General features: G+C 42.2%; 1 long non-coding RNA gene across 3 annotated transcripts in view; it reads left to right on the top strand.

Moving 5' to 3' along the window:
* LOC141567871 (uncharacterized) overlaps nt 1-25,578 on the top strand; it is a 207,329-nt gene that overhangs the window by 144,374 nt on the left and 37,377 nt on the right. The window contains exon 3 of one of the 3 annotated variants that reach the window (XR_012490809.1): nt 11,323-11,532. The exons of the other annotated variants lie outside the window; for them this stretch is intronic. This is a non-coding gene — a long non-coding RNA (uncharacterized LOC141567871). Of the gene's footprint in view, nt 1-11,322; nt 11,533-25,578 lie in introns of those variants that run through there. 3 annotated transcript variants of the gene reach the window in all.

The following is a 25,578-nucleotide window of genomic DNA, read 5'->3' on the forward strand; positions in this document are numbered from 1 at the left end:
TAGCCTTCACAACCACTCTGTGAGGTGACGATTATTTTAATTGCACAGAAGAATGAGGTGGCCATATAATTTATTGTCCAAACTGTAGCTCTTTTGGAATGATAAGGTAGCTTTTATTAATGATCGAAGGACAATTGGGATACTCTAGAACTGCCCCAGGCAAACTGGGATGAATAGTCCACCTCAATGGAGAAACGGGGGAGAATAAGTGAACTAATTTGCCCTGGATCAGAAAGCTAATAAATGGCAGCATGGTTTAAGATTTAAAGCCAGATCTGTTGGCCTCAAAAGCCCATGCTCGGAATGTGCCTCCGGTATTCCTTCTAGAATCCTCCCTTGACAGTTTGGTTAACCATTCTCAGTTGGAAGCATTGGTCCCAAAATCTGTTGGCAGTATGGTTCTCTATCAAGCAAAAAAGACTCAGCCTGTCTCTGTTCCTAGAAAGGCCCTTCCAAGGAAGCAGAACATACACAGAGGCTGACTGCATACCTTCCATTTTCAGCAGAGGTGAGAGACCAGCTATGTTTATTTGGTGGCAGGTAGTGGGTGAAGGGGAGCATTGTAGGGCTCTAGAAATTTTTTTTTTTTTTTTTTTTTTTGCAATGCTCTGGTTTAAGAAGCCGCTTTCCCTGTTGGGAAATATATCATTGGAATCTGTTCACAGACACATTAGAGGGCCAGAAATGAACGTAGGAAATGAAAACATTGTGCTCTGCTTTCTCCAGCTCCCTTTAGAGCTCTAGAAAAATGGAACTCTGTCTCCAAAGTAAATGAGTGGGTTTCCTGATCCTCGATCAGTGTTGTTCTATTTGTTCCTGAGGTGACCTTTTTCTCAGAAATGCACATACTGCCTCCTTTAAGTGATAACGAAAGCTAATCATGGCTGCAGAAAATCAGAACACAGCAGGAGAAAGGTCTGGGGATGTAACAATTAATGATGGTTAGCATTTGTTGCGTGGGTACTGTGTCCCTGACACTGCTTTAAATGCTTTTTATCTATTAACTCATTTAATCGTAACAATAAGACTATGAGATAGATACCAGAATTGTCTTCATTTTTACAGATAAAGAAAGTGGCTTATAGAGGTTAGGTCACTTGTCCAAAGTCACACACCTAGTTAGTGCCAGAGCCTGGTCTTCAACTGAGGTCTGGCTGATTTGGAAGCACTCAACTTACATTAAATAAAAATCAAACCCACTTTCATCACCAGGGCCTTACTTGGAAATAATCATTATTGTACGTTTACCTCGTTGTCCGAGTAAATCTCTGCTGTCCTGAGGTTCCCTGAAAAATGTGTTATTAGCAGATTAAATGAGAAAGGTGACTTTTTGTGTTGTGCCTGTGTTTCCTGTAATGGCACAAGTTCCTTGGTGGATATTTGTGGAAATAGTTTGGGCATTATAAGCACTCTGTCCTGTGGGTGAAGTAGAATTGGACCAGCTTCTCAGTATCGCTGGCAATCTAATTTAGGATAAAAGATTAGCTCCCTGTCTCTTGGTGTCTATTTGTCAGTTATGCTTAGAGGTTGGTAAGCAGTGCCATTTTTTCTCAGTTATATTCTTTTAATCGATAAGGTAGATCATTAAATTGCATGATTATAGATGTTTACCATGGAACTCAATAAGCTGTTACCAAGAGGAATACAAAAATGTGGCCCAACATTTGCTATTTTTAAAAAATTTCTTCTGAGTTGGTTCTCCTGCTGCAGGTGAAACTGCACACGGGGGTGGCATATCTCTTTTTTCTGTTGCTCTGGAATAGGCCCTGATTGGACCCTCTGAAGTGCAGAGGAGAGATTTGAGCAGAATGTTGTAAACCAGAGTTGTTGCTTATATTGAACATATTTCAGAACTGCCTGTGACTTTAATGTGACGGGTTTGGTATCAAGTTTTATATTCTAATTGGCATTAAAAAAAAAAATCAGTCTTTCCCTAAGGCTGAAACAGCCAAGATCTTATCTGTTCTTGTGTTAATTGTTGATAATGAGCATAAGACACACAATGGCAGACAATGACCAAAGGCAGAGACTGCCCCAAGAAAGTGTTTGCTAGACTGTAAAAGAAAAGATTAGATCCCCTCACAGGCTGCCGCTAGCAGGGCGTTTCCAAGTTATCCTCGTAAACAGTACAAGGTGGGTCTGCAAAATGTTATTGCCAAGTGCCCCCCTGGAAAAGAAATGAAATAGTCTTCCCCATGTTCGATCTTTGTAGCAACCCAAGGGCTGGGGTAAAAATGAAATAAAAATTGCATTTATAGGCCTGGAAAAACATAGGGGAAGATTATCTCCCTTATAAAACCAACTTCTAAACCTGAAATTGTATTTCTTCCAGACTAATATTTTACTTTATCTTTGATCGTTATAAATTATTCTTTTTATTTCTTTCTTTTTAAAGTCCTGGTTGAGGACGTACTTGGCTGTCTGCTCCATTGGAGCTTAAATAGACTTACTTATTGAAAAATACTCAAAAGTGAAAATTTGAAAGAGTTTCTCATTGCTCTCATCTGAGCCCCCCAAGTTCACTGCGTGTAACTGTCTGTGTAGAATTATGGGCAAAGTCGAGTAACCACCTCTGGCTTCAGACTCAACTTTCCATGTCTCGTGGTGCCAAAGCCGTTTGCTTACTCAGATTTTCGCTTGAATCATATCTTTTTTTTTTTTCTTTTAATTCTTTTTGGGTGATTCCAATTTGTGAGATGGTCGGGAAACTTTAAGGGGAGGGGTCTGAGAACCAGCCTCGGGTGGTGGGGGCAGGCAGCCAGGACTTGAAGCCTTTTCGATAGGAAGAGAGGATCTCTCCTGGACATCTCAGAAAGAAATGTCTTTTCCCAACAGGAATTCATGGGTGTGTTATCACTGATACAGGAGAACCATTTAAGAATGGAAAATTACTTTTAACGTGAGTTAGGGTCCTGATGGGCTCTTGTAAACATGGCGACTCTTCCGAGAGTCTAGAGCAGTCTGTTTTTCTCATAGCCTCTCACACCATAGCTTTCTGCACCGTTGTAGCCTAAATTGGAACTGGAACAGGAAGCTTGGTGACTCATTTTATTAATAGTAGGAACAATACTAATAAATAAATTACTACTAGTAATAAAGCAATCTCTAACATTTAGGACATTATGGTTTACAGAGCATTTTCTCATTCATTATCTCATCTGAGATAATGATTATTCGGCCCCAGAGAGAACTTTCAATGCATTCCTTCTCACATCAAAGGAGGGGTTTTCCGCCAGTCCCTGGGAGTGAATCGTCAAGGACATTAGCCTGGCCACCCGGACAACACAGGAGGGTAGAGGAGAGCATCAAAGAGGGAGCAGTGGACTTGGTGCCATTCTGTGAAGGAGCTTTATTTCTCCCCCATGTATTTTTTTAACTAAACCCTTGGGACTTGGGGAGGTGCTTGGTAGATCACACATTCTTTGAATGCTGTGTTGTGTTTAAAACATAAAGCTGCTCCATAAAAAGTTTGTATTGCGAAATGTCAAGTTTTGGGGCATGTATCATATTTGTCAAATGAGGTTATGTAAGCTGAGCTTTCCAGCATGGCCTCCTCTTGTCTATATCTTGGAGAAAAGGTCCACAGAGGTAAGCCCACGCCATCTGAAGCCAGAGTGTGCACATTTTCCAAAGCTGTGAAAAACCGCCCAAGACAAAAACGTTTGCAAAGAGAAATTACTGAATCCTAGAAAACATACTAGGATATATGGCCGATTCTTATATTTTTGGACTCTCAGGAAGAGGGAGCGTGAACGATCATACATTGTAGTACGTTTAGGTGGGGAACAGTTAAACCATTTATGTGTCTTATAGATGGAACATCCGTTGATTAATTGCATTCTTCTTTCTCACCTCTCCCCATCCCACCCCAAAGTCTTTCAGCTGTTTGCTGAATAAATAAGTCTCCTAGTCAAAACTTTGGTGGTGAGTTAGGGAATGAAATAGCTAATGTAGACTCCCAAACTGAAAATAAAATCAGGTAGCGATTTCGGGGGCAAGCATCTGCTGGCTGGCTTGAGTTGAATGAAAATAGGATGATAAGAAAGTGAGAAACCTCACTCACAGGCTTCTGTAAGAGGCCATAGCCTGTGTTTCCTCACCTGCTATGTAAAAATAGAGTCCTACTCACTCTTGGTTGCATGGTTCCCCACCTCCACCGGCCACAATGATGTGGGAACCACGTCAAAGGGTGAGCTGCAATAGATAGTGCTCTTTGCTCTGCAGTAACGCTTGTTGTGGTTAACCATTTCCTCGAGTCTGATTCTATCTTGGATCTGACCCTCCCAGGCACTAACCCAGCTGCTCCTGCTGCCGTGTTCACCCTTGCTCTTTGGGCTGACGCTGACCCACGGAAGGGTGGGTGCTGTAGGGTCACCTCTCAGCTCCCATTCTACCCCGCTGTCCTGCTCCTATCTCTGGCATCGACCCAGCTTGTAGACCTCTCTCCAAGCGGAGCCCACCCCCTCTAACAGGAACTTGAGCTCGACTATTCCCAATCCAAAAAGACTTTGTCACTGTGTCCCCCTCCCTCCATTATAATGGAGAAGAAAGGAAAAGAAAAATGAAGGCGATGTGACCATCCATTTCTAGGTCAAGAAGAAAGTTATAATTTAAAAAAACCCCTCCTTTTTGCAGTTATTCAGTCTGCTTAGTGCTTGAATAATAATAAACAGGGCTAGCTGACATAATGATAAGACATAATGACATTAGACATAATGATAAGACCGTATTTATTGTGCTTTGGGAACATTTAGTAAAGAAATAGAGATGGGCCCAATCCAACAGGCAGAAGAAAGACAACATATTCCGTAAAAACTACGCATGGGGACCAATAAATATACAAGCCACAACCATGAATACTGAGAAAGGCGGATCTGGGTTCGCGCTGGTGGGTTGGAGCAAGTTCGATAATAAAACAAAGCAATGCTCCCCAGCAGGTGACCGCCTTGAGATTTGTTTTAAAAGGAGTCGTGTGATTTGGCAAATACGTACAAGGTCATGTGCACAATCTAAAAATCGATTCCACATTCTCAGTGCCTTTTACAGGGTGTTCGCACTGAAAGTGGTATGGTGTATTTATTTTCGGGCAAAATTCAATTTAAAAGCAGGAGTAATTGAAAACATCATTTTGCATGACGTGATTCTACAAACTGAATTTTAAAACATGTTGACAATCCTGAGTACTCCCCGCACTCACCTCCTTTACTGCAGGAGTAACTTCTGAAGATGAAAATTTCTTCTGTTATCTGAGACGCTTTATGATTCCTTTAAAAATTGTGCATATGTGCCGGCCTACACCAGGGTTATCTTAAACTCCTAAGCCAAGAAGCCAACCAGTCAATAAGTGCTTCATTCTGCTTTCTAGATCCTTACAGTTAGCGGGTAACATGATGGGGGACACATCCGTTAGGAAACTGACCTGTGATGTGCTTATTGAATATCGATACTCCCAGCCACTCAAGGCAAAAGGGGACACATCTGAGTAAGAACTACTGCTTTGCTCCAGTCCCAGAAAGGACTTTTGTTGCCCAAACCACTCTTTTCTTAGTGAGGAAAAAAAATCTCTCGGCAATGTTTTACCTCGGTGGATCTAGGACGTAAATTGAATGGCTGGCTGTATTAATAATCTCTTCCTCCTACTTCCTGACAAGTTTTGGGAAACCCTTCAAGTCCTTCACCCAAGTTCTCTCCCTTCTAGAAGGGTGAAAGCTGGAGTACTCGTTAATCTTGCACTTACCCAGTTGCTCAGGCTGGAAACCCTGCCGTCTTTCTTCTAGATTCACCCCGGCCAATTGAATCCTGCTTTTACTACCTTCTTTGCCAGCTCTGAAGTTCATTCTTCTTTTCGTCTGTGCTGATGTTGTCTTTATCTTTTCTTACCTAAATTGTTCAAATTACGGTCAAGGTGGATTCTGTCCTCTTCCCAATCCATAATCCATACCGCTGCCCAAGGTTAATAATATGCCAATCTCTTTAAAAACCATCAGGACTTCTTGTCACCTTCACAATACATAGCAAACTCTTCAGTAAAGCATATAAGATCTTTCAGGGTCTGGTCTTTCCTTGACTCTCAATTCTGTAATTTTGTCATGTACCTTTGTGTTTTGTTTCATCAAGCCAGATGGCACTAATGTGCTTGTCCCTAAAACGGTCATGTTTTTAAGCTTCTGTGTTTTAACCCAACTATTTCCCATAAAATGTTTCTTCCTCCATCTCCTGTCCATCTCCTCAGTTTAATTCCCCCCAACTGTTCTGTACTAATCAACTCAAGCCTGCCTTCCTCTGAGACACCTTCCCGCACGTCCCCATGACGTGACACGAGAAGGTGCTCCTCCACTATCTGTCCCATTATCTGTCACTCAACTACCTGCCAACCGTCTAGTACAGTATTTCACACTGTTTGTAACTGCTCATCTCTTAGCTGTGTCTTCCTGGCTTACAAAGGGAAAGTTGGCTTTGTTGCTTCCTGGTCCGCAGTGCCTACCTAGCACTTGGCACAGCAGATGTACACAGCAGAGAGAAGTAGATCGCTTGTAGGGTGAGGCTCTGCCAGTTTCCATGAAAGAAAGTTTGCCCATATTTACACCTTCTCCTGGAGGAGCCCAAGCTTCCTCTGGCTGGTGCCTTGGAGAGAGGTCGTGGGAACAGGAGCTCCGATAAGCCCACCCTGGTTTGAAAGGCTACAGCCAGAGTTTATGGTCCTGTCTTTAGCCCATATTGACCTTGGAATTTCCACAGACCTCCAAGATTTGGGGTGACTCTTACCAATTACTTGATTAGTGCCACACAATTTTCAAAATAACACCTTCCTTAAATAATAATCTCTTTTCATCCTCGCTTCAAACATATGAGAACAATTGAGCAGGTATGTTCATCATTCACATTTTAGAGATGACACAGTGGAGGCTCACAGACTCGTGTCACCTGCTCGAGGTCACACAGTTGGTAAATCAGGACATACAGCCACTCAGCTGGGGCTCTGTTAGTTTTTCATTGCTGTGTAATAAATTGCCACACACTTAGTGGCTTTAAAGTGACATATGTTTATTATCGCACAGTCTCTGTGAGTCAGGAGTCCAGGTATAGTTTGACTGAGTTTTCTGCTCAGGGTATCACTAGGCTGGAATCAAAGCATCAACAGGGTGTGGTCTCTCTGGACCTCAGAGTCCTTTTCCAAACTCATTCATGTTGTTGGCAGAATTCATTTACCCGTGGTTATAGGAAATGAGGTCCAATTTCCTTGCTTGCTGTTGGCTGGGGTTGTTGTCAGTGACTAGAAGCCACCCTTAGATCCCAGCTGCATGGCCTTCTCACCAGGGGCCATGGGCTTCTTCCAAGCAGGAGAAGACTCTCCAGTCTTACAGTGGAATCTTATGGAGTGTAGGCTAATTAACGGAGCAATTATTCCATCATATTCACAGGTCCTGCCTACACTCAAGGGAAGGGAATTATACAGGACATATACATCTGGGGGGCAGGAATCTTGGGGGGCCATGTGAGAACTCTGCCTACTCTACACCCCATTTTATCATTACATCAAAATGCTGAGACTCCAAGGCACTGCCAATATCCTAGTCAGAGGATATTCCACTAAAGGGTTGCCATCTGCTCTGTGGTTTTAGTTTGGATCATTTATGCTAAAAGAGGACTCATTATTGTAGGTGCTGTGGGCACGTCATTTTCTTTCTTTTTTTTCCTTTTCGTTCTGGGTGAAGTGGAATTCATGGCCTGCGAAGTGGAGGTGGCCAGAGAGCATTTTAACTCTTTTGTGTCTAGGAACAACTCATCGGGGTGTCCCAGACACTTCATCAAAATTAATGTCCAGAAACATCTGGGCTTTGGAACCTCATCTTGTCGGTTTTCTTTGCGCTGATTTTAGCCAAGGACACACAGGTGGTCACTGCAAGGCTGGTCCCTGGAATGGAAACCTTGGCTAGATGGTCAGTTAAGTGCGTTTATCCCCCATTGAATTGTGTCATCCAATGAGTGTGAGTTGAGTAGAGCCCTATAAGCATCTAAGCTTTCCAGTTTTTGGTCTTTTGTTGTGAATAGGAGCTAGGGACATTTACCCATCTGCCTCTGGGCAATGTATGCCTCTGTTTTGTTGGTAGAAAGTATCTATTGCTCGTTTTTCAGAAGTCACTATTTAAGAGTCTCTCTCCGTGTGTATTGCTGTTTTTGTTCTGGTGAACTGAAAGAGCAGTCACATGGGAACTTTGGGGGTGCTCACCTTAGTCTGGCTTTTTAGGTCCATGAATAAGGAATGGAATAAGACTGGCATCTCTTTTTGGAGTTCAACTAACACATCTTTGCTTACAAAAAGCCAAAGCAGCTATTGTTTAATGTCTTTCATTAGGAAACTCACCAAATGTTTGGCCCTAATTTCTCTACTTCTTTGAGCCAGCTGGAAAACACCACATGATACAAGGGAACACTAACCCACTAAATCAGTGACACACAAAAAAATCTGTATACCCAGTCTCTCTTGACCCAGTTCTTTCTATTTGCCCTCTTTATTCTACCTTCATCAGGTTTTATTTCTTAGAAAAATAGTGCCTTGTGAGTCCTTGCTTTGAGACTTCCTTCTGAGTCTATCCCCGCTAGGGCAGGCCAAGAGACACTGATACCACCAAGCTGTAGGCATGAGCCTGGGATATCTGCATGATACTCTCTTCAGTCCTACAGGCTCTGCAATGTGATGGAGTGTTCATGAAGTACACCTCTGTTCTAGTGGGTGTTCGCTACCTACCAGACCTAGTAAGAAATGGCTTATTGAGAAAATCAATACGGATTGTAAATAAGATACATAGTTAGCATTCGATGATTGCTAATTGTGTTAGGCAGTGTGCTCAGCAAGTTTTACACGTTGCCGCGTTGAAATTACATACCCTGTATGATGTAGGGACTATTGTTTCCCCAATTTTAGGTTAAAAGTTGCTTTTTCCCCAGGGAATAAACTTTCAAGTATGCGCAGGCACTGTGGAATGAAATCCATTTTTTGGTGTGCTACTTATAAAATATTCTGATCTACTCATTGTAGAAGGTCTTTGAAGGTTTTATTAGCGTCGGTGTACTCTGTGAGCTGTAGTCACCCCACGGTGGGAACATTTTGCTAATGAATCCATTTTCAGTCCCTATGTCATTCATTCAGTTCATTTGATCCTTTCCAAAGCCATATAATGTTTGTGTGTTCTCAACCAACCATCAGAGGGGTTTCTATCGCCACAGGTGTGGAGAGCTGGGAGGGCTTCGGGGTCTTTCTCCAGTCTTTCTCTGAAGAGTTCCTCCCAGGAGTATGGTCATCCAACCTTCATTGAAATAATAGAGTGTCGTAGTTAGTCTATTTCATGAGAAGGTTCTTCTTAAGTTGAAGTTTGTCTTAAGTTGAAGTTTCCTCTTCTATATAACAGCCATGAATGTCTTTATAATTCTTGGCCTGAACGTTTGCTCTTCTGTCATTAAATATTCTAAGGATAGACACCATATCCCCTGGTTCCCGTATCCTACCCACCCAATTTCAATCGCCTGAATCCATCCTTATCTAGGACAGCATCTCAAAACTCAAGTTCCTCTGATGGCTTATCAGTGACAGCGTGTTCCTGTGAAGGAAAGCACATCACAGCATAAGCCCCCTTAAAAAAAAAGTTAGAATGAAGGTTTTCTTTTCTTTTTTTTTACTGTTTCACTTTGGCCTTTTACAGTAAGTTAGTGGGCTTTGTCTTTAAGCTAAGGGTGGAAACAATGGGTGGAACATGTGTAACATGAATGGAACAGAGGGCGGAGGTTTATGTGTGTGGGGGTGGTAGTGCCCAGAGGGTGACATGTTTGAATCGAAGTGTTTATATATATGTTATGTGTCATGGAAGAAGCCCACTGACTCCAAAAATTCTAGCAGAACAAATGGCTATTTCCCAGTCAGGGGTGACAACAGCGGGACTACCTTAAATGAATCCCTGGGGGGAGTGCCACCAGCCCCACAGATTCTTGCTCCTCCACAGGGCAGACTCACACAGCTGGGTTCGTGTTGTGCAATGATTTGGTGGAGTCAGGGAGAAGAAACCTGGGAAATTCCATCAGGAGTTTCTCAAAGGTTCCATTCAGGTGTATGGAATAGCTGGTTCTATTCAGGCGTGTGGAATAGCTGTCCCTAGCTCCATGCTGTCACTGGCCTAGGGCTTGTGCATTCAGTTTGCAAGTATTGGGTGGTCAACATAGACTCCTTGCCAACCCATCCTAACTGATGAAGAACTCATATTTCACAAGCATTCACAGAGGTACAAGTGTGTGAAGCATGTGTGTGTGTGTGTTGGGGTGGGGTGGAGTGCAGGATGAAGAGGAGGGCATACAAAATGATGGGCGTCCCATCAGAGTCCACCAAAAGTCAAGAAAGAAGTTTAGTGGACATAAGCTCGGGTGAGGACATAGATTCTGAAATTTAGGCCCAGATCTTCTAATTTTTATAAAACCAGTTTACTTCTCGGAGTCATAATTTCTTCATCTGTAAAATGTGGAGGTTGAGCTAGAACGTCTCTAAGATTCTGCCAGTGCTAACAAGTTAGAAATAAGTTTAATTCTGAATGGGCCATGAGATCTGGGAAGTTACTATCATTCATACAACACATTCTTCCTCCAAATCCAAGGCATGGGTAATACAGCCCGAATCTAGGAAACTGTTAACTCATTACATTGGCAGAACTGTCTTATTTCTCACTCTCTTGCTTTCTCTGTTCTTCATTCTTCCTCCGCATTTCTTCTCATTACTTTTAAGTTTCTTTTCCCAGTCTTGCTTTTTTTTGTCATGACTCTCTGAGATTCTGGTGTCCACAGATATATATGCTTGGCGTTTGTCGCGTGATCAAGGTTATTGGGTTAAAATTCTTTGGAGAATTCATAAATCCTTTCACTTTACCTTGACTCAAGATTTTATGTTTTATTTCTACCCTAAGCTGCTTTCCTCTTGGTAGGTATTTCTAGAGGCATAAGTCAATGAGACACCATTCTGTCTTACCTTTTTAAATATGAAATTATTACATTAGAAGAAAAAGAAAGGAAGCATATCCAAGGGTAGCAAGGCTTCCAAGAGTGAAATCATCATCCCACCAAACAAAGCCAGTTGGGTGTGTTTGTATTCATAGCACTTGTGCCTGTTAGTTTCTTCAGTTCATGTGTGGGTGAAATCTACACAGGCTTTTTACTACAGTTATTTATATATATTTTAAAATCCATCAAAATTTCACTGAACTAATAAACCCAAGGCAGACGTACTATAGGATTTGGGAGCTAATGAATAGCACTCTTTGAAAACTCCGTTCTGTTTTGCAGGCAGCCCATGGTGGTCAAAAGCTGTCTAGCTCTCATGTGTGAGACTAGTGCTTTAGATGGACCCAACCTTGCTTTGAGGAAGAACAGACGAGCTCATTGGATGATTAATGTTCAGTCCCAAGAAGGAGAGAATTCCAGCCCAAATGCATCATTTCATTACTTGATGGATTGAAATTAAAATAAAAGAGGAAAGATCCTTTTGTGTGATAATACCAGGATATGAAGCCTCCAAGGGATCCTAATAAATAAAGAAAGAAAATGATGGACCCCAGAATGGTAGTAATTCTATTTGCTCCGCAAAGAATGTGTGGCTCTTACCCACCTTTTGGGGAATAATTAATTAGTATGAAAATCTGAAGTGTAGCAAGGAGGAGAGCCCACGTTTCCTAGGCACCACTGGCTGGCTGTAGAACTTTACAACCTGGCCTTTGCCTCGCACTAGGTTTTAATGAATGACTTCACATCTTCACATAACTCTTAACATATTGTCATGTGGTTTTAATTAATTGTTTGATCTGAATAGATATTGCCTTCATGGCAAGGCTGTAAGTTCCTTGAGGGGGAATACAAGTTTTATTCTTCCAGTTTTCTCAGTTGTAGCAGCTGCTGACTTGGCTGGCCCTGGGCACTGAGGGGTTTGGTGTCAAGAAGTTGGGGTACTGTGATGGTTAGCTTCCCAGACTCCTGAAGGAATCTGCAAGTGAGGGCCAAGAACTATTCTGAAGAAACTGGAAATCTCCTCAGAACAAGAAGGACCAGGGGAAAATAAAACTTCCCAGATAAGGTGCATTTATTCGAGTAGGCTCTGGATATTGAAAAACAAACAAGAGAAAGGAAAGAAAAAAGGAAGGAAGGAGAGGGAAAGGGGGAGAGAGGGGAGAGGGAGAGAGAGAGAAGGAAAGGAGGGAGGGAGGGAAGAAGGAAGGAAAGAAGGAAAGAAGAAAGAAAGGAAAAGAAAGAAAAATGAGGAAAGATTTCAATGATTGGAAAGGAGGTAATGCCTGGGCCATTTTCTACCCTTCTATTTTCCTCAGAAGCAGGGAGCATGTTTTCTTTTTAAAAAATATCTGCCCCACCTGACCACCCTACCACTTCCCAGTCATACACCTCCCATGGAAAATGATAAACAAACCTGGCGTTCAAAGTAGCTCTTCGCCTCTCTGAGTGGAAAGGAGCCCTTGGGAAGTAGCATGAGACTTCTGTGTAGCTCACCTCTGGTCAGAACCATGTCTGCCCGCACGCTGAGTAGGATTTGAAGCACAACCATCTAAATGCAGAACAGATACCAGGAACTTTTCTTTTTCTTCTGAGAATAGCACATATTTGGAACAGAGCAGAATTCCAGGCCCAACTGTAAGCAGCACAGAAGCAATTAGATGCTGCCCCAGGAAAAAACAAAACCAAAACCAAAAAAACACACTGGAAAGGAATGGCCTCTATGGACTCCATTGACCTGCTTCTGGTCCCTGTGTTTCTTCCATTCGTATGAATAATGAGTGAATTTGAGACCACTATCTACCCGGGCATAGATCTTTCTGCTTTTTCTGTTCTACATTTGCTGCACCCATATGGTAGAACAATTTTCCAAATATTTAGCCCTGGTATATTAACTGGCCATTCTGGGTGGGAAGGGAATGTTCAGCTTGTAAAACAGCCTTGCACTTTGCTTAAACACAACACGCTCATCCCGGATTGATAACAGCAAATGGGGTGACCTTGCGGATGTCTCCTTGCGCAGCAAAGCCGGCTGAGTCATGAAAGCTGAGTGCCAGAATGTGTAGATGCGTGCGCTATGGAACAGAGACCATGCTCGTTCCGAATGTGGGGCCTCAGACGGTCTCTGTCATTTCTCGCCCAGGAAAGAGTAGAGCTGCCTAGATGTTCCTTCTAAGGGAGATGGGTGGGAGTCGTGGGCTTCTGTGACCCAACAGCCCCAGAGCAGAGAGGCCAGTGTCCCAGCAGAAGCCAACTCTACAATGATGTAGGAATCAGATAAGATAGAAACAATCAGCCTGTCTACTCACTGCAACCAAACTGTAACTGCGTCGGCTGAAGTGATCATTGCTCTTATCCAAAGCCTCTCCCAGTAAATAAGATTTATTGAGATGTTCAGTCCTGCTAATGTCCCCCCAAATGGGGGCAGAGCACTGATCTTTTCTATCGCTCCTCAGAAAATGAAAAATACTGAGGGTGATATATTGGCATACAGGTCAATTACCTTACAAAACAGTTTTGCCCTGCTAGTTTTCATGCCATCATGCAAACAGAATAAGACCATTGGGGGCAGATGTAATTTCCAGTGTTTAGGAAGTTGCTTCTGCCACTGTGTTATCCAAATGCGTTTAATTATTAAGGTTTTTTTGGCTTATGACATTGGCTGAGGTTTAGGGCAGAACAATCAAGCTAGCGTTGGATTCCATCCTCTTGAAACATAGTGCCTCAGTATTTTTATGCTATTTTATGAAGGGATTAACCTCTCCAAGGTTGGAATTTGCTTGCTTTGTATAAACTAACCCTTCCCGAGGGTTTTCATAATTTACTGAATGCTGTCCCTGGAAGCATGGTTTGCTATGTGCTGACAAGCCATGCTGGCTACTTATGTTTTAAAAGAACAGAGATCAGAATGGTTGAATGACTTGTCCAAAGTCATAGAATAAATCTACCTTTGAGATGATAAGAGAAACCAGGTTTTCCAAGTTTCCACTTCTGTCAAACGCTGACCTGATTGGAGTTAGCAGTAAGACGGGAGACCAGACAGATTGGATTGCAGAGTTGCCAGGCGAGCAGCGGACTGCTTCGGATCTGGGTTGTAGTGATGCAGCTCGAAAACAGGGTCCCTCCAGGCTTTATACAGAAGGACAACCAAGAATTGTCCTGAGGGGCCCCAGAAACCTAAAGTCTGAGGGCAAAGCTGTGTTGGGAACTTGAACCCATCAGAGACAGAAGATGGAGGTCATTCACAGGCTGGCTCAGGTTTCACTCACTGCTCTTGCCAACGAGACTCCTTTGTATCGATTCAGTCAGTCTTGTGGTGACCTGATCCCAGGGCCCTTTGAGACTATCCCAGAGGTCTCTGACCAAACCCTCCTGAGACTGACTTCCTGTATGCTTCTGAATGCAGGCAGAAGACAGTTTGGGCTCAGAAAAGTCATTATAAAGCAGCCATGCAAAAACAGTTAGCTGCCAGATCCTGAAGATTTTGATTGTAATTGGGTCGAGCAGACTTTCTCTGCTGCTGACATCTTGACAGAAGCAAGTAGAGGAGGGCAAGAAGCGCCATTGTCCTGTTCTGTCCAACTCCTCTGTGATGGGGGCCCTCGTTTGGTGGGAAGCTCCTTTGCTCTGGTCAAGGAATGCATGAATGGCCTGAGAGATCATTTTACATTCTGTACTTAGTTCAAACAGTTAAGTGCTATGTCATGATATCACATGTACTAGTAGTGGTTGAATTTGGTGGGTCCCTCTCACCCCTTCATTTCCTCTTATATTTTCCCTATCCTCGCTAAATGAAGTCTAGGGTTCAGTTTAGGGTCTTAAATAAGAAATCAAGCCAAGGAAATGATATTTTATATTTATATTTATCTGTGTTATTATCGTAAACACAAGGTTTTTGGATCAGAGGCAGACTGGTTGATTTACTCACAGGCTATATTGGCACCAGTTCTCCATGCCCCCGTTTCCCCCTCAGAGTCACATGATAAAGCAGCCACCACGTGCATGAATGGATGGGAGGATGGGGTCTAAAGTAGAGGAGAGGAGCCCTGAAATTATGAGTCCTGGAGCTCATATAGGAGAAGCTGCACAGCTGGCTTTCCTTCTGAGAAAAGGACAGAAACCTTTGCTCTCTAATATAATCAAAACCTTCTCTGAGGAGAGAAGGGGAAGGTCCCGAGGGTGTTACAACCCTTTGGAATGTGAACAAATGGCTCCAGAGAAGATCAATCTGTAAATCTCTCCTGGGTCATTTGTCATCTTTAACTTCCAGGTTTCGTATGCCATTCACTCTTTTTTTTTTTTTAATTCACTCATCTTTTAATCCAGATTACTCAGAAAACCCTGGACATGCAGCATGCAGAAACACGGTGTGTGTGTGTGGGGGAAACAACCAAAAACAAAAACATTGGCATTATTTTTCAACACTAGGGAGCTCAATGAAGGAGTCAACAAGTGCCATAGACTTAAAGAGACAAGGAGAAATTCAGAAGTCACGGGTCCAAAGGAACGAGGCCATCAGTGAACTCTGATGCTAAGGGAAAGGCTATTTTCTCTGTCAGTTGGGAGTGGATGGCCGTAGGCCAGGGGCTATTAATAAAGTTGGTGGCCTGTTGGAACTAGGCAGATAAGGGAAAAGTAGAATTATCTGGTAACTGCTTCTGGTGGTGGCAGAGGTAGCATGGTGGAGTTAGCAGGAAAGCTGTGGGCTTTGCAATTGTGAGAGAGAAGGGAAGGGAGCTAGGATTTATTGTAACAACTCCACGCTAGGCACTGCGTTCTGCATATAGTCTCCTGCTGGGCCACACACTCATGATCCTGTTCTGCTAATTAGAAAACAGACCTACATTGACAAACAACCTTCACAAACTATTCAGAACCAACCCTGCCTGAATCCAAACTCCATGATTGTTACCTTCTTTCACTCTGGGTCTGACTGCGTAAGGCTCTGTCACATACGACCTGTGTAACCTGATACAAATCCCTTTACCTACTTGAGCCTCAATGTCTACCTGTAAAATTGAAATAAGTAAAAATCATAGATTGGCCTGTTTTTTGTTGTTGTTAGGCTGCTTATAAATTAGGCAATGTACTTGCATGTCTTATAAAGTAATTTGCCATACAATTCTAGTTATTATTGATGAAAGCCAACAAAATAGTGTTAATAATTTTAGCATTTTGGAGGTTAAATTGTTTGTAATTTTTCACCATGGTAGTTAATGTTCCATGGGCATCTCAGTTCATGCTGCTTTTTTCCTATTTAATTATTTTCTTATATGTGGACAAACTGAGAGCCAGAGAGAATAAGCGACTGGATGAGATCCCACAGTAGGTTGGTTTTCCCACATTATTTAAAGCTGTACACTAACAACCACGAGATTAGGCATTGTTCTGGTTCCTTGTAAAGCTTGGGGGAATTTTCTTGAAAAATTTTATCTGCGAGCTGGTGGCTTCACTGTAGCTGTTGTTCTGCAACTCTGATGTCTAGATAAATGGATAAGATCAATTATATTTCAAAATTGGGGTGGATGGGAATTATTTAGAATCACATTGGAATAAACGAGGAAGAGAATTCTGAGGCCGATCCATCTGAACCCATGGAATGGAGATGCTGGTCTTTTTCTTACTGTCTTAATAGCCTTGGCTGTGGAGAAAAAATTAATTCTTAAGTGATGCAGTTGAATGGGCCGAAAAGCCCCAAGGGAGATGGGTGGAACATGCAAGGAAGTGCTTTTCATAAATTAAAAAAGAGAGAGAGTATTTCATCCCACAGTGGGTTTTCTATTAAGCCTACTCCGTAATTGGTTTCAGCTCACTTTTCTGGCACCCCGTTGATCCTTCCTCCCCATCTCTAGGGGCTGGAAAGGATTACAGTTTCCCCAAATCATATGTACTCTCTTCAGAGTCATCCCAAGAACAGAGCAAAAGAGAAAAATCTGCAGTGGTTCTCGTACTGGCTTTAAAAGATGAGGGAACCCAACGTTTTCTAAGGGCTGAACTTACCTTCAGCTGTGGTCTGAAATTAGAAGCCCTGGCCCTAGGATTGCAAGGATTTCTTTTCTTGCTTATAGAAATAAGTTTTTTTAGGGGTAGATGGCAGTGGGGAGTGCAGGGGTCCTAATAGCATCTGGTGCCCCTTCTACATCTCAAAGACCCATCAGACAAAGACTAGACCCCTTCAGTGTATGTTTGGCTACGTGTATGTGCTTTGGGCTTTCAATACTTTTAACTTTCTACTTACTCATAATGTCACCTATTATTACTGAAGCTCCATATTGCAGCTAATTAAAAAGAATGCAACATGCAGGTCTGTTTCTGATTCTGTCAAAAAAATGTTCAATAAGTGGTTGGAAATATAGTGGTGCTGATGATAAAAAATCCACATTCTTCACCTTGACTCACAAGACTCTTGGTGATTTGGTCCCTGCTTTTGTCTCACATGTCACCTCCCATCATATCCCTTCGTCCCCACTCCTCACCTTCCACAAGTCTCCTTGCTGTTCCTCCCGTTCTCTGTTCTTCCCATGTTAGGGCTTTGGAATTTTCTTCTCCATTCCTTTTTCTTGCTGATTAAGAAGGTCATTGTTTGCTAGAGTTCTCTTTAAAGAACCTACCCCAGTTACTCTCTATCCCATGACTTTGCTTTATTTTCCTTCTAGTACCGAGCATCATGTGACCCTGTTTTATGCATCTGTTTACATGTTTACTATCTATCTCTTCTATGAGACTGTACGCTCTGTGAGGGCAGAGGCTCTATCTGTTTTACTTGCTGCTATGCCTACAGTATCTATAAGAGTAAGTGTGCAATAAATATATGTTGAATAAATGGATAAGTGAGAAGAAAGACAAAGGTAAGGAGTTGAAAGACAGATCTGTCAGAGCTGTTTTCAGTGACATTATTTAATGTATTGCACTGATGAAAATGGCCCTTGTTAGCCTAATTGATTTCTTTCCTCTTGATTGCTGAGATAGTTGAATTAATTCCACCCCTGTTTTTATTTGTACTACTAGACTAAACCAACTCAGATTGAGGAGTGTTTCGTTTTCCCTAGGAACACTAACCAGCTTTATTTGTAAATGCTGGTTTGTTTATTTATTTTACAGTTTTACTTTTTTTTATTAGATTTTATGTTTTTAAGTAAACACCTTCATCTGCTTTAGATCTGTTTGTAGTGGCATCCAAAGTCAACACGTTTGTGGGTTTGGACATACAAGTTTGGGAGACGTTGTTAAAGAGAGCTGAACTATTCTGCATGGCCGGCGGGCTGAAGGGCATTGGAGGAGAAGGGCAGGGCTGTTGGAGACACGGCTGATGGCAGAGTGGCCCTTTCTGAGCCCTTTCCCCTTGACCCCCAAATCTTCAGCAGGGGCTACGATGCTCATGGATGTTTGTGTGAAAACGGAGAAAGAAGCAAAGTGTCTGTGTCTCTTTCCATGTTGTGTGAAAGAGAGGCACTGTTGCAGGCCTGGAGGAAGAATGACCAGATGGACATCAGCTTCTGGGAATCAGCAAAAGCCTTATGGATGTGCTGGGACATCCACAAGGTATGGCATGAGAGAGTGTGAAACCACGGGATCTGTGATCCACAGTTGTTCCATGTATACAAGTGTAGATCAACACAGAATGACCCAAAGAGAACTAAAACATACGCTATCACTTTGATCGTCTTCCCAGCATCGTCTTTAGAGCCTCAGGAATGGATGGAGAGGTTGGTGCTAAGGCTCTGCTAGGTGTGATCCTGCCCGAGCACGGTCGAATAGAACTTAAAAGGAGGCTTCTGTCTGGTCTGACTTGCCCTCTGCCCTTATACTCTTCTAACCCTGGGGACTGTGTCTGCTCTTGGCTCTCTACCTGTGAAATTCAGATCTGTTCTCTAAAATGACATAGCAGGCCGGAGTCCTTAACACCAGCTGCTGGATCTAGCTCCATTTTCTGTCTGTTTGGAGCATGAGCAGCCATCTATCTGCCTTCATGAATCTCTACCACTTGACTGCTTTCATTTTCTTTGATCAAGTCACTTGGATCTTGTAATAGACTGAATAGTGTCCCCCCCCCCCCAATTCATATTAAAGCCCCAACCCCCAGCATGACTGTATTTGAAGACAGGAACTTTATGGAGTTAACTGAGTTAAATGAGATCATAAGGGTGGGACCCTGATATGACAGGACCAGTGTCCTTATAAAATGAAGATAAGACACCAACACTCTCTCCATGTGCAGGCACATGTACAAAAGAAAGGCGTGTGAGGATAGAGCCAGAAGGCAGCCATCTACAAGACAGGAAAGGAGCTCCATCAGGAACCAAACCTGTCAGCACCTGGATCTGGACTTCTAGCCTCCAGAACTGGGAGAAAATAAATTTCTGTCATTGAAGCTCCCCAGTCCATGGCGTTTTGTTATGGCAGCCGGAGTTGACTAACACAGGCCTTTACTAGTTGAGTTCTCTATTTCATTGATTTAGCTCCAGGAGAGAGCATTGCTAGACCCTAGTTTCAGCTTTGGTCCTCATCTTCTACTGTTGTCTCCTGTTGGGTAGCTTTCCTGATGTCAATGTTGCTGTCCAGATTGTCGTTGCTCTGTGTTTGTCCACAGACTAAAAGTGCACCTGGACATGAAACCATCTTTAGCGCTTGCTTCTCACCTGTCTTAGGAAGTATTTCTAGTGATGAGGAAACCTGAGTTCTAAGCTGGCCTGTCACATCATGTGACCGCGAGTAAAGGAGCAAAGGAAATGGAGGAATCTAAGAATAACTGAGTGCCCACCATGTTCCAACCTGACTACCCCCCATTTTACAGGAAAGAAAACAGGCTCAGAGAAGTTAAGGTCACATGGTTAATTGGTGACAGCTCTGGGCTTCGAACTCGGATATGCCTTACTCATGTCCTGTGTTTTGTATTTCGCACCACATTGCCTCCGTTCGTTTTTATCACAAATCATGTAACTTCTCTAGGTCTTACTTTCTCACCCTGAAAATGAGGAGAGTTAGGCTGGTTGGGGGATATGTAAACTCCCCTCTTATTCTCAAACTTATACATTTTGAGACTTAAGCTCTCGGCTTTCTGCGGTTGATCATTTCCTAATGACCACAGATCTTTTCCATATTAGAATGGAGCACAAGAAGCAAAACCATTCTGGATGTTTTAGACAGAAAGTGATTTTAAAATTAGTGGAAGGGCTGCAGAACGGGGGTCAAGAGCCCATAATAGGGCTTTCTCATGGTTGTGGGCAAGGCTTCAGCAGGCTGCTGCTACGTCACTTGGTCCCTGCTACTGCCACAACAACTGCCTCTTGACACCCACGAGTCTTGATATCCAACGTGGACTCCCGCATATGCCAGCAAAACGGCCTCTTAACAGTTCCGTCTCCGTGACCTGGTTTGCCAGCAAGACATCTGCACGAAAATAGCCCCCTTAGCTGTAAATCTCAGACAAATGCCTGCATCAACATGTAAAACCTAATTTGCATCCACAGCCTTCGTTGTGAAGGAGTCTGGGAAATGCAGATTTCAGCTCCTTCAGCAGAATGAAGGAGGGATGAATGGAGGCTGAAAGAAACAGAGCCATGGTACCCGCCGCTCTCCCTTGACCTGTAAATGTCATCTGCCTTCCTACTACTCAGCCTGCAGCAGTCCATCTCTGAGGCTCTGATATACGGCCCAACTCTTGTCCTGTTGTTATGCGATTTCCTATCAAGTGACCTTAGCAAAGGTGATTTTCCCCCCTTACCCCTGAATGGGTAACATTCCTCGACAGGTGAACAGAAAATTTAAGTGTTTGGAAAGGTGTGATAACCTCATTCTGTCCCCAGAATAGCTGGAAACCTACTTGCAATGTGATCACCCATAAATGCAGTTCGTCATGGTAGCTGTATTAAAGTTTCTAAAAATCCATGTGTTCCCTTTGGAGTGACTGAAGAGCTATAAAGAGCTCCGTGGAAGCCTTTTACTTAGGAGGAGTGTCTGAAAGCAGGTTTCCTTCTGGAGTGAAGAAATAGACCATTCTGATGTGGATACGTGAGATATGTTACAGGGCGCAATAGCTCTGTTCTCATTCTAAAAAAAAAAAAAAAAAAAAGTGCTGATTTTGCAATTCAGTGTGGCCTGAAAGAGCTTCTCCATGTGGAAGACACGAGCCTCGTTCTTAACCACTTTTCCCTTTGCACAGCCTTATTCTCCGGGAGCCCACAAGTACAGCATGTTAATTCAAACTTTTCAAAACCATGAAACCACTGCATATCTCAATATCCGTGTGTGGACTCTCATTTGCCTACTCTGTGTTAACAGAGAAATGTTTGGTTTTAAACAAGACGTTATTTAAGGGGAAAAAGTGTATAGGATTACATTTGAAAATGTAATTACTGAAAAGATAAACCATATGTCGTAGCCTTTGTTTTACCTCCTTTCCTCCGAGGCCTGCTTTTATGAGTTCATTCGGAGGTGTATGGAAATTCTAAGTTTTTTATCCAAGCTGGATAAGCTGAACTTAGTTTACTCACTGGTCATAGGTGTTTACATTTTGATGTAGTTGTTGCCAAAGTATCTTAGAGTCCAGTGATACAGTCTTACTAAAAATGAGCACAAAATATGGACTCGGAGATACTTAGCCTAAAGGTCTATAAGTGCCTCCCAGCTCTTCCCATGGCCACCTGACCAGAACACTGGAAAAAGAGGTTGTGATAAAGACATAGGGACGGTGGGTGAGGGGCATGGTGGGAATGGGCAAAGAATGAAAGTTGTGTTTTCTTGTTCCTTTGACTTAAGTGGGTCCCGTCCAAGCCACGGTACAACTAGGAACAAGGTATAAATCGCCATATTGGGCTCTCACACAGATATTGGACAATTAAGTTTGCCAACTCATCCTAGAAAAAGTGCTACATACCTCATTGGTGAATATCACTATGGTCACCTTTGAAGTTCTCCCCATGGGAAGCTGTGCACCGACGCCAGCACCCAGTCCACTCTTCAAAGCAATTTTGGAACTCTTTTTCTGGAATGGCCATCAGAGCTGTCGTCGTATTACCCTTGATGTCCTGAATGTCATCAAAATGTCTTCCTTTCAATATTTCCTTTATCTTCGGGTAAAGAAAGAAGTCATTGGGGGCCGGATCAGGTGAGTAGGGAGGGTGTGCCAATACAGTTATTTGTTTACTGGCTAAAAACTCCCTCAGAGACAGTGCCGTGTGAGCTGGTACATTGTCGTGATGCAAGAGCCATGAATTGTTGGTGAAAAGTTCAGGTCGTCTAACATTTTCACGCAGCCTTTTCAGCACTTCCAAATAGTCAACTTGGTTAACTGTTTGTCCAGTTGGCACAAATTTATAATGAATAATCCCTCAATATAAAATAAAAGGTTAGCAACATCATTGCAACAAGTTCGCAATCTTAATTGTCAGACCTTGGTAGGTCAGTCAAAATATTTCACGAAGGCTAATTCTGATTTTCAGTAAGCAGAATTAATAATCCTCTCTCAAAGGTAAAAAAAAAAAAAAAAAAGATAACCAGTTTCTGCCTGTTGAGGAGATACCTAAGTTAATTTGGACATGAACAACTCTTGGGTTATTTTTGGTAGGTAAAGCTAATAACCCCAAATATTTGAGGTTGATAAGGGCTGCTATTTTCCTGTATCTTTGCTGCAAGGTTATAATGAAAGCCAGCTCCTGATAAATTTAATCAGAGATGTAGACATTTTAAAAGAAATTTTTATGAGCAAGCAAGCACAATACAGTCTGTTCTGTGAGCTCAGGGTGGTCCAGTTCTCCCTCTTTTAGTTACTCTGACAACATCTTGCAAGAAAGTTTTTAGCAGCAACCAGAAATCCTAATCCAGTGGCTGGAGATAGGTCTATTGTAAAGAAAAGTTTGGAAGACTGAAAATAGACCGAAAGATTACTAGATATTTTTTAACAGAAAACTATATGGTATTTAGAGCATTCTCTTTGGTTATTTGATTTTGTGGGGTTTCTGCCTTTCACTGTCTGCGAGCTATTTTGCGATTATGTACATCTAAGTTAACTTGTAGAAAACTGATGGCAATGCACAGAGTTCTTGTTTATACACATGCAAATAAGTTATGTTCAATCCTCTTTCCTACAGTGGAAGAAGTCAGTTTTGCACCTATTAAGACAATTCATTTCAGCATTACTGATGGGCTTACTCGTATATACAGTAGTTCCCCCACCCCCTTATCTGCAGTTTTGCTTCCCATGGTTTCAGTTAGCCATGGTCAACCATGGTCTAAAAATATTAAGTGGAAAATTCCAGAAATAAACAATTCATAAGTTTTAAATTGCACGCCCTTCTGAGTAGCGTGATGAAATCTCTTGCTCTGTGCCACGCTGGATGTCAATCATTCTTTTGTCCAGTGTGTCCACGTTGTCTGTGCTGCCGGCCTGTTAGTCACTTAGAACCCATCACAGTTATCAGATCGGCTGTCGTAGTATCACAGTTTGTGTTCGGGTCATCCTTATTTTACTTAGTGATGGTCCCACAGTGCAAAAGTAGTGATGGTGGCAATTCATATATGGCAAAAAGAAGCGGTGTTTCTTCTAAGTGAAAATGTGTGTATGTGTAGGAAAAAACATAGAATATATATATATATATATATATATATATATATATATATATATATATATATAGTGTACGGTACTACCCATGGTTTCAGGTATCTGCTGGCATCTTGGAACTATCCCCTCGAGGGAAAGGGGCGACTGCTGTATTTGTCTGGGTTTTGAGGTCTCCTTTGAACAAATTGTAACTTCTTTTCTGATTTTCTCTTTAATTAATGAGTCACATAAAATCTTTGATTCATGTTTGTTTTATATCGTAGACAGTCATGATTTTAACTATTTAAAAAAAAAAAAAAAGTATCTCTACCACTACCCCTAAGACTCAGGTTTGGGGCCTGGCTAGATTTTTATACACTGTTCACTAGACAATAAGTAGTAAATTTAGAATATTTCATCCAATTTCCCATCTACATAGCTTAGATACCTTTAATTTAATGAAATATTTCACCCAATCTGTGTATCTCAAATATACTTAAATTTCACTAATAAGGACCCAGCTGTAACATTCATCATTTGAAATACTGATTCCGAGAATCTGATGTGTATTATGATTTCATTTCTGGGAGAGGCTGAAAGCATAACTAAGTTAAGTCGGTTTGGTGACATGGGACATGGAGCTTAACACAAGTGACTCTGTTTTGGACCTGTGGTTTTGCTTTTAACAATATATGCCACTGCCAACCATTTCAGAGTGAATTTGTGACCCAACAACAGTGGACCCAAAACAGCTAAACAGTAGAATTTCAACCCAGTTCAGCTGCACAGATTAGACAATTCCTTCCTCAGTGGAACATCAGCCGTGTGAAGTGTGGTGGGGCAGGAAACGTTTAAAAGAAAGGACATCAGAGTAACGCGGAGGAGGTTATTCAGCTCAAAACATGCTTTCTTCAGTTTCCTACTTAATAGTCGTAGGAAAGAGTCCATTTGAATTTGAGAGGGGCCTCATTCATCTCTTATACATTCAACATTGCATGGAATTGTGCAATAAAAATTAGGGACAGGAGTATCAAAAGCGGTAAATATTGCATTGCCAATCTTAGGGCAGTTGAAGCCAAAATCTTGTGTTTTAAGATGGAAATCTGGAATAGTTGCAGAGGACTCAGGACTGAACCCTCTGTGAGGGAAGCAATCAGATCAGCTTGGTTCAATGAGAATCGCAGCCACATACAACTTGGATTGGAGACAGTATCAAGACAACAGCAAAAGGAAATGGGACAAAAATATCCCTCTTGACAGCTTGGCTAAGGGGCTTCCCTAATACCGTAGAGAAGGGGTTTGATTAATTTCCACCAGAACGTTGTTCTTGTATCTGCACGTGATTTGTAATTTGCTGGACACTTTTATGCTTGAGCTGTTAAAAGCTCATGTTATTTAGGATATAGTTTTAGTATATATAAATTTCAAAAAAGTGATAGTTATAGAAATAAAATCTTACATGAAAATAAATCTCCTTTGCTTATGTTAAGGAGAAGTATTTGGATCAGGAGGAGAATCTAATGGATGCTTACAGTTTCTGTCCTCATAGATCTATTAAGTATCCTTTATAAAAAAAAAAAGATGGTTAGAACAAGACTGTTTCACTGGATCAGACAGCCCTATTTCCACCATGTTTTTCATCTCTGTCCTTTTGCTATGCTGCCCGGTTTTTTGGAATCACAGTCTCCACTCCAGAAATACCCCTCACACTTCCTCCTGCCCCCAGGCACCAGTTAACTCCCACACTTAGATTACCCTGATATTCTTTCTGGAAGCCTTCACTGACATATACCTGTATACTATCTTGTGCATAACCCTATGGTTGTACTGTCACATTTTATTTAAATGATGTTTCTGACTCTATATTTCCAGCCAGTGTATGAACGCTGTGGGGGCATGTCTTACCCATCTCTGTATCTTTAACATGTTGCACCACGTATCCAGCACATAGTAGGTGGTTCACGAACATCGAGTGGAAGACTGAAGTTGTGAACTGTAATTTA

The sequence above is a fragment of the Rhinolophus sinicus genome, linkage group LG12 (genome assembly GCF_036562045.2).
Source record: "Rhinolophus sinicus isolate RSC01 linkage group LG12, ASM3656204v1, whole genome shotgun sequence".
In the NCBI taxonomy this organism is placed as follows: Eukaryota; Metazoa; Chordata; class Mammalia; order Chiroptera; family Rhinolophidae; genus Rhinolophus; species Rhinolophus sinicus.